Below are 10208 nucleotides of genomic sequence, written 5' to 3' on the forward strand. Positions count from 1 at the left end.
CCAACAGCTGGAACCATGAGAATGAACCACACATGATGGAGGAACATCCACTACAATATGATTTGGTCTTCTCTCGATCACACCGCGAGACTATTTTCGGAATACAAACTTTAACTTAGCCAAAATGATGCCCATTGTATAATCAGACCAAAGCAATGAAGCACCTAGTGTTGGCCAGTAAATAGTACAGTACTACTTTTCTGCAGTCCATGAAGTGACTATCCAATCTTTGTGTCTATTTTCAAATGGCACTGCATGCAGTGACTATACTATTCTCTTGTGCAGTTCAACCAAAATTGAGGACACTTTGTTTGTTTGCCAAATAGCAACGGGCAGACATCTCTGTCTGCACAAATATCAAGCAGCTAGTAAACATATACCACACCATGTATTTTCGGTTTAAACATGTCTCTTCCGCTTAGCATCTGTCATGTTCTGCACTGGACAATCTGATACAGTTATGTTTTGCCCTGGACAATTTCATACTGAATTGATTTGCTGGTTCAGAGCAGAAATATAGCGCCTATTCTTCATCAGACCAAGGATATCCATGTTCGCAGTGATGGAAGAGGTGAAATCGATACAACCGAAATTGAGCATCCAATCATTGAATCCTGTCCTGCACCTCCAATGTAGGTCCACCCTGCCAATAAATTCACATGCAAACCACTAGTATTACTATCTAATGACAGTACAAAAAGAGTAGAAAGATAGTAGCAAACCATGTACCTTCGTAATGAACAGCTCATAGTGCCAACAATTGGATATAAAGGTTTGGAAAAAACATGCTCCTAATGTTGAACTAGTTGGACTTTTTGTGCAGTTCCACTAAAATTGAGCATCCCTGTTTGCATAGATATTGAAAGTGTGATTACTATAAAAGTGGCACTAGTTGAAGCATAGACTCACAAATATAAGCATTCCAATTTCTTAATGGGAAAAGGTAGCAAGACTGTTTCTAACCACCTGTTTGAAGGAATAAATAAAGCAACAGCGGCTGATGTCAGGAAGGCATACATAGTTTTTTCTGAAAAACTGAGCCATTCCTGACCTTTCCTCTTCTTTTAAGCAAAATTTGTGCAGTTCTACTAAAATAAAATGCCATCACCGCCTTGACAATTCAGTTACACTATACAAAAGGAAATGACTTAACATTACATCATGATGTCAGGTATGTAGTCGACAGGCATTAGAGACAAACATACAGACCTCCTCCGATAACATAATGAACATTAATTTTAACAAAGGTGTGACTAGCTTTACCGGGATAATTTGAGTGAACTCTACACCCTCTGTTCCTTAATATAAGACGTTTTCGCGGTTCAACTTAAAGTACCCAAACGTCTAGTATTTAGAAAAACAGGTAGTAGTTTTCTTGAGCACATATCTGGGAAAGCTTGCCACACTTTATTTATGTCCATACGCTAATGCAACACCATTCGAATACTACAAATATACACTAATCCAGTGGCTAGTGCAACAGTAGAGTAGTTAGTTTATTACAGGGTACAGTACAATGGTTTTACTAAACAAATTTCAATAAACTCTAGCATTGGAAGGTTTCTATAAGAATTAACAATAAAAAATGTAAAGGTAACAAGTTTCATCATTGGTATACTAGCTGTGCATGAGCATTAAACCAAATACAAAAGTCTGAAGGTAACTAGCATTATTAACTAATGATAGTATAAAAAAATTGCAAACCATGTACCTCCAAGGTAAATATCATTTCGAACTCGGGGGGACCTTAAAAATTGCTACCCAATCTTGATAATCGTTCAAACATAAAAACTTGATCGAACGAATCAAGAGAACAGCCGGAGGAGGAAGTGCCCAATCTTGACCTTTCCTCTTGTCTTCATAATTGTTTGTGCAGTTTAACCAAAATAAAATGACATCAGCGCCTTGGCATTTTGGTGACACTATACAAAAAAAATTAACTTATCTCATGAAAGTGAGGTATGTAATCTATAAGCATTAACAGTGCAAAAATCTGAAGGTAGTAACAAGTTTCATCGTTGGTATACTGGCTGTGCAACAGCATTAGAATGCCTTAGCTGAAAAATCTTTAATACATCCACAATCAATAGCTAACCCTGAAATAATCCAGTGACATTAAATGGCATTGCTTAAATTTATCGGTGGCATTAGACTGAGAGCGGCATTAGTTAAATGTGGCTTCACTTTAGCAGTAGCATTGCTTGACTTGACTGCTGGCGTTATACTAACAGCAAAAAAAGTGGCAATAAGAGCATGGGAGGCCCATTCGGACAGTGGGCGCACCAGTACGATGTACCTCCACGGATGCAGAGTGGTGAGGGAGGTATGGTTGCCCAGAGCAACAAATATCCAGGCAGCATATGTGGATTACGTCCCATTTTTGTTCTCTTTAGCCACCTTTTTCCTATGTGAGGACAACAAACCGATCGACCTGGTCATTCTCTATTGCGTTGTCATGCCTTTCTACCCTTCTTCAACCAAGAGACACGAGACTCGTTCCTTAGCTACTGATTTTCCCCTTTTCAACCTAGATGCGGGTTCGATGCCTACTTTCTTGGACAGTACAGTCTCCCTTCCTTTCCTTATTCAACCCAGACATGGATTAGTCCGCATGAAGTAGAGTTTCCTTTAATAGTGCAAATTATGGTTTTCGTCTGCGTGGCCGGCAGAGCAGAGGATAGCAAATTGGGAAGATGGTGGGGTGGAAAAATATCCACATGCAACGATGTGGCAGATGGGGAAATATAACAAGGGTATGGTTCGAAAAGAGGTAGCATACCTGAGGGTCGGCGGGAAGTGGCTTCGCTCATGGTCGTCGTCCTCCGCACACACTACGGCAGCGACCTTGGGGACGGAGGCCATCCCGTGCGGGCGCTAGGTCTGAGAGGACGACCTTGTTGTCAATGCGTGACCTCGCTCACTGACGACGAGTGCGTCAACGCTGCACGTCCTTTTCTTCCCCGGCGGATCTGTGACCACCGGTGAGGAGGGAGAGAGGGGCCTTCTTTTTTAGATCTGGAGAGAGGGTGGTAGTGTGAGAAGCAAGTGGGCAGCCCTTGGCAAGAAAGCACTGAAGCTCCAGCCTATATATCTTTTTTATACTACTAGTACTGGAGGTGGAGTAGTGGTAGAGTAGTTTATATTTTCTCTGCGTACAGTACGAGTTAGTCGTGTTTCAAACTGAACGCCACGTCATTAAAAAAAATAAAGGTCGATAACTAATGCGGCACCTTGGGCCAACGCGGCCAGATCGCATTTTGCACGAGAAAATACACACCATGTTTCGTTGACATGTGGTCCCGTTTCAACATATCAGTGAGACGACGGCGAGTAGTAGGAGTATTTCCGAACGGATGTGTAGGCCGGGGTGCCTCTTTGTTAACCATGGCAAACTAGCAACCGTCCACCGACTCTTCGCCTTTCCCTCTCGATTTGGAACTGTTGTCGCACGCTCTTCCTTTCCCTCCTCCATTTTCCTTTAGCCCTTCACCCTTTCTTCTGCCATTGTTCGATCGTCTTCTCCATGGAGGGAACAGGCCGGAAACGACCCCGTTATTCTTGCCCCGATCTGAAAGATGACGTGGTGGAGGAACTCATTGATTGGTGCGATGTCATCACCTCGGCTAGCATGGCATGTTCGTTCAAGCCCATTCTCGACTCAACTAATAACATCATTACAAGGAACCCAAGAGTCAAGGAGCGGTTTGATCTCCCCTATCTTCTTCGCCGTGACCCTGATGACTGGCGCCGGCACGACGGAGGCCTCGCCCTGTGCAAGTTGATGCCGCTTGATAATGATACGTATGATGTTAAGATGCCATCGCTTGAGGGCAAGGCTTGGGCAGGCGCAAATGGAGATTGGGTTGTTTACATTGGGTCCAACTGCGAGTGGGAACTTGTGAATGTGTACACTCGTGACCGGGTTCCACTTCCAAAAATCTCAGCAGACTGCCCAGAGGTTGAGCACACCGGTATTGTACGCACGTTCAAATACGATCATGGTGACTGTCTTCTACGGAAGATAGCAATTTGTCGAGTTCCCAACCGCTCTTGGAATTACAACAACTATGAAGTTGTTGCTATCTTCGACAAGCTTGTTGCCGTCCTTGGTGGTTTGACTCGATGGATATTGCTCAAAAATCAGTTTCTGTACACGGATGAGTACTGTGATGCAATTCAATACGAGGGCCTTGTGTTTGCTGCCACCACTCGTGGCACTGTTTTTGCATGGAATCCTCGTAGTTTCGGTACGTTTGTCTTCCACCGTAATTATAATTGTTTCATCCACATGCATGCGGGTTAGCAAGTTTCCCTTTACTAATTAACCTTCTTCTTGTGTTTCCAAGGTCCTGTGAACATTCCACCACCCATACTTGAAAATTTTATAACCAAGGGGGAGATGACGATGGTGATGATCACGAGCATGAGGACGAGCAGCGCCCATATACTTTGTGGCGCCTGGCAACTAATTCCGATGGATCACCTCTTCTTGTGTGTATACAGCCCACTGATGATGTTACTGCTAAGGAAGCAGGTGTAGTCTCCCATGGTCGCACTCTCCGGACCTATTCCAACACCCGTTGCATGGTATTCGGGATGGATACTAGTGTGCTAGCGCCAACTCCTTCTCCCTGGTACAGAATTGATAGTCTTGGAGAAAACTCGCTCTTCCTTGGACAAAACTATCCAATGATGGTGAAAGGCGATCCAACTGCTGTTGACACAACGTTACTACCATTTATGAGAAGCAACTGTGTCTATACCTCGGACATTTGGGTGGTTCCCTACCCTGGTACTGATATAGTAGGCCGCTTCAGCCTGGATGATCAGTCCTGCGTTGGTCTCCAGATCGACAATGGATGGCCCGTCCCAGAGAATCACTTGTGGTTCAAAGCAAGCGTTTCCAACGCCGAGGAATGGTTGAGTTGAAGTTCATTTCATTGCTTGTTATTTGTTGTGTGGTGAAAACTTTAGTATTTATAATGTATCCTCGTTGTCGATGTGGGTTGATGACCTGTTGTATGTAATAAAATGATATGCCTGTGATAAACTTACTAAATTTATGAATGGCTTTCGAGTCGCTTCTCTGAGTGAGTGGTGCGACGAGGCAAAAAATATTTTCCGAATACATAATTGTACGTGCATTGCAATAGGTTATCGGATGAGGCCAATCAACAATAGTAGTACTAGTACACTATTTGTACTAGCTTCACATGCTTCGCGCGTCGGGCGGGTGTTTTTACTGTAGCCATATGTTAATGTGTTCGCTGTACGTAACCAGCACCTCGAATCCTCGATACTAGTACTATATAGTAGGAGTAAGTAGTAGGAGTAGTAGGGTGGCATGGGCCAGAACAAGCATTCACGTCCAGGAGTACGGCACACGCCACCACCACGACATCCATCTGACACCATATTATTTCTTGGAGTCCGTGCTAGAGCAATCTCTTCAACCTCGTCGTTTCTCTAACTTCAGCCATTGAGCGACGGGCGAGGTGGGGGTTTGCCGATAGTCAGTTTCCTTAACTACGGTCCCACTTGTAAGGCCAACTCCAACGCACGACCCCAAACGGACCTCCGTTTTGCACGAACTCCAACGATAATTTTGACTAGAAAAGCAAGACCAAAGAAAACAAGAACCACAAGAATACATTTTACTACTCCTGTAAGTTGGATTAGTGCCTTCTCGATGCATTCATTGTTGATCTGCGGAGGCTCGATCTTGCGTGCTTCTTTCTTCTTCGAGTGTAAAGAAGTAGACGTTGCTTCCTCGCATCTAGTCTCATGTCTAGCCTCTATTCTAGTAGGAGTATCAACAAGTGCACTAATCTCATCTCTAGCCTCTGTGCTAGCTAAAAGTGATAGAACATCTACTAAATTGCGCTCTATCAATATATGGATGTACTCTTCTTCCCAATACAAAAACTTGCATCCATTCTACTCCCTCCGTTGCACAATACAAGCCTTCTATTTGTCAAAATATATATGTATCTAGACATGTTTTAGTATATAGGTACATCCGTTTTTGGACACATGGAAGTCAAGTATTTTGGAACGGAGGGAGTACACAATAAATTTTCTAAGTTAGCACAACTAGTCTAATCCGAGAGCACAACCGAAGATTTGGTCGGGTTCTTCCTCCTTTTGCCGACACGTGGGACATCCAGCATCCAGGTCGTGTCATGAAAGAAAATAGAGTGGTAGTTGAAGCCACGATATGTGCATCTTGGGTTAAACTGTAAATAGAATCTTACTACTCTTGAGTAACTCCAAAAGCGGCCACCGAAAATCTTTATTGGATTTGACTTTCATCACCAGCACGTCGATGTGAAAGATGTGAAGGTTCAGTGGGTCCGCTTGCGTTTTCACTGACATGTGGGACCGCATGTGAGCAAACAGACGATGGGCTTCGCGCGTCCGCTGGCTGGCTGACAAGAGTGATAGAGGAGGGATGAGCACAGACTGCAGGAAATTTGTTCTACGTACCTTGATATAGGGGGTGGCATGGGCCATAATTAGCATTCACGTCTAGCAGTAGGGCACACGCCACCCACACGAGTCCCATCCGACACCAATTTTCTTGGAGTCCCTGCTACAACCATCTCTTCTCCCTCTTGCTTTCTCAGCCATAGCACGGTGGGCGGGGTGCGGCTTTGCCGATAGTCGGTTTGCTCAACTGCGGTCCCACTTGTAAGTGAGAATGAAACACCGCACGCATTCCCGCTTGAGCGGCGTGCCGGACCAACCGTGTGGGGGTGCAACGCGAACACGGCAGGCTTTTCCTTTTGAACTCGTAACTTGTAAAATTTGGTTCTGCTCCATGGCGCGACCAAGAGATAGAAAATAACGATTTTACCTAGAGTAATGAGAAGTTAGGTTCTGGCGCCGTTCATGCATGGAGTATGTACGAAAATTATGAAGTTGATGCGAAAGGTAAGATAATTACTGTAGTATCATATACTACTACATGGATTTGACGGAAAGAAAAAAATACATATGGATCCATCAACGACATCCTCACGCCCTAGTGCGCCGGGTCACCAACCGACGTGTGAGGAGCAGCAGCATTGGCGGCGAGCTAAACGTGCTTCTGAACAGTGCCGTCAGAGGTTGCCCTGCGGTCCAAGAAGGCCAGCGTCCTATCGTCCTCCTCTTGCATGTAGTAGTCCTTGTGGACGATTTGCAAGTAGACGTGGGTGATTATGTCGATGGTGTCTTGCTGCGCCAGGCGCTGCGCGGCGAGCGCAACCTCGAGCTGGACATTCTCCGACGCGACGGTGGGCAGTCGCAGGGCCACCAGTGCGTCGAAGAGGTTGTCACCATAGTGGTCATTGAGGGTGGTGGGCATCGCAGAGCCTGGGCGCGTCGGTTTGAGGCTTACGTCAAAGTCGTCTGCGAGCTTTTTGACGACGGTGAACTTGTCGAGGAAACCGACGAGGACCTCGTTGAACAAGGAGACAAAGCTGTCGTCCAAGCGGCCCCTCACCCTGGCGGCCTCAAGCAATACTACCTGGAGACGTTCCTCGGTGTCGGGCCGCCGGCCGGCATCGTGGACCATCTGGCACAACCTCCATGGCTCTAGCTTAGCTTCGAGTCAACTGATCTTGCGATTCGAGGGATCACTCTTGTCGTTGGTTAGCGTGCGTAGGTGCGTAGGATTTCGTACTACTCCTCGGCCCTCTACTGCACCGGCCTTTGGCTGTAAGATAGGTGGGCCCGCCACCCCCTGGGCCCACGTGTCATTCACCCAAAGGTAGTTGTCGTAAGTCTATGAAGCTGCGTCCCCCTCTGTGCCGGTGCAGTATAGTCAGTCATCTCACCGGACCTCTAGTTGGGGCCAGACGAGAGAAGTTTGATGTTTACTGGTTTATTGGTCCCCTTTGCATTTTGTGCCAAGTTTTGACCTTTGATTTAACTAATAAAATGTTAATGCATGTAAAAAAATGTTGTGTAAGTCACCTTACGAAAACCAAATAATCCCAAAACACTTAGGCATGGTGCATTAACTCCCTCGTGTTTCTTATTTCGTGACTTATCAACCAATGAGAGATGTGGGTCGTGCATGCTTTCAATGACTTGAGACTACCAAACATGACATGCAGTGTTTAGTTCATTGCATGTAATCCTATTAGTACTCTAGTTAGCAAAAAAAACATTAAGTTCTCTCGCCGATAGGAATAAAACACCATGTATTTATTCACAGAGGGAGTAGTACATTTTTTGTGACATGCATTACTAGATATTGCTAGTCAAATACTAAAATCCATAGGGACGTGGTAGTACTCCTAAATACAGACGGTGGTGCTACTAGTACTAGTAGTAGTACTACCAATGTAGTAGTAGGAGTACTAGCACTGTACTACCCGTTGGTCAAATTATTACGTGTTGCTCCTCACAGTGAAGTGACAAGACCCTGCGCCAGAGATGACACCTGAGTATAGGCGCCGTGTTCGGCATACCATAGTCCGCATCACCGTCTGCAGTCACTATCATCATGGCTGTAGAGCTAGCCTGCTTACAACTATCCCTGTTCGACATAATTTCCCATGCGTGGATGCCCCTTCATTGCACGGAACACAAGATTGGGGGTGGACGGCTCCGGCAGTGACCATCGCGCCAGATTTTTCCACGGCCTTCTAGATGTGGTGGGGAGGAGATAAGGCTAATTGTGAGAGATAAGGAGTTTTTTGTAAATAGGGAACAAGTGCGGGCATCTTTTTGCAAAAATGGATAAGCTTGGTTTGTATGCATCAGATCTAGATCCGACGGCTATTGGTGAAAGATGGGAGGCACAACATCATCACCAACTCAGGACCTGTTTGATTCGGATTTTGAAAACGCAGGAATAGGACACGACAATATTACAAGTTTCAAACTGGTATCACAAATGTTAGGAGTAATGTTGCACCTACGAAGAGGGAATTACTAGGAAGTTTACGTAAGAACTTTAGTTACTTTAGGTGGATGCAGCATTATCGTACAAACTAAAATCCACCGCCCTGAAAAGTCACTAATGGGCAAATAAGTTTTCGAGCCTCTGGCCACTTGATGTTTCAAAAACAAATTCAGCTTCTGCAGAGACTTTGTCATTTAGGCTTAGACGCTTGCGGTGATCAGCACGCTATTCATTGTTGCGCCAGAGAATGTCAAACCTCATTACCTTGAGCACACTTGCCTCCAGAACAAAGAACCTGGCCAATTTAATCTCAGATGTGCTGCCTCGGTAGTCGATCAGATTAATTTATGTAAGATGGAGATCGAGGCATTCGATGAGATTGTTATAGTGCAGCACATTTTTCACTTTTGGGTCTTTTTTTATCTGCAAAAGAAGAGAACATATTAGAGCACTTGGCTGCATAAGATTTCCGTGTCATCAAGAGGTATCAATATCATTCGCTCATATGATAGGGTTGGCTGGCTAGTGATATTTTTTCACTCTCTCTCTCTCTCTCTCTCTCTCTTTCTGTTTCCTCTCATTTAACTAGGAGCACGTGAAGAGCTTGGGCATTTGTTGCCTTCCACTATGTGGTCGATGCCATATTTCACAAAAGTATGCCACATACTACGCATCGATGTCAAATCAAAAGATTTTGGCACCGCTCTCGCGATGTGAGAGAGTTAGCACCGCTGTGCACACAGACCCACATGTATAAACAAACCAATCAAACCAACTACACCAGCCTCTCACTCTCCCAAACAAGTGTTTTTTTATTGCCTCGGTCCTCTCTCTCTCCCACGCAGTGTTTTTCATTGCGTGAGTTAATTTGGCACCGGAGCAAAGTAGGTGATCTAAATTGGGGCACCAGGTGAGCAATGGAGGGGCATCGATGCCAAATGCAACACAAGTGACTTTGGCACATGTTTTGGCCTACATAGCCCACTTCCGTATCTAAACAAATGTAAGACAAGAGTTTTGGGACAGAGGGAATACTACCTCGTATTTAGTATAAAATTTTGACCATAGATTTACCTAAGAAAATGCCAATGCATGTCACTAAAAATTACACCACTTGAAATTATGTTCTAATACGAATCCAACGATATAGTTCTTAGTGACATGCATTAACATTTTGTCAGTTAAATCTATGGTCAAATTTTGACACTACAAAATTGGAAGAGTAAACCAGGATGGAGGTAGTACTTGCTCTTAGGGTAACCATAGAGTTACTGGAGTAGTCTAAGTTAGTTTCCACTATGACTAGCCTAGG

Source organism: Triticum aestivum, chromosome 4B (assembly GCF_018294505.1).
Source record: "Triticum aestivum cultivar Chinese Spring chromosome 4B, IWGSC CS RefSeq v2.1, whole genome shotgun sequence".
NCBI classification, from domain to species: domain Eukaryota; kingdom Viridiplantae; phylum Streptophyta; class Magnoliopsida; order Poales; family Poaceae; genus Triticum; species Triticum aestivum.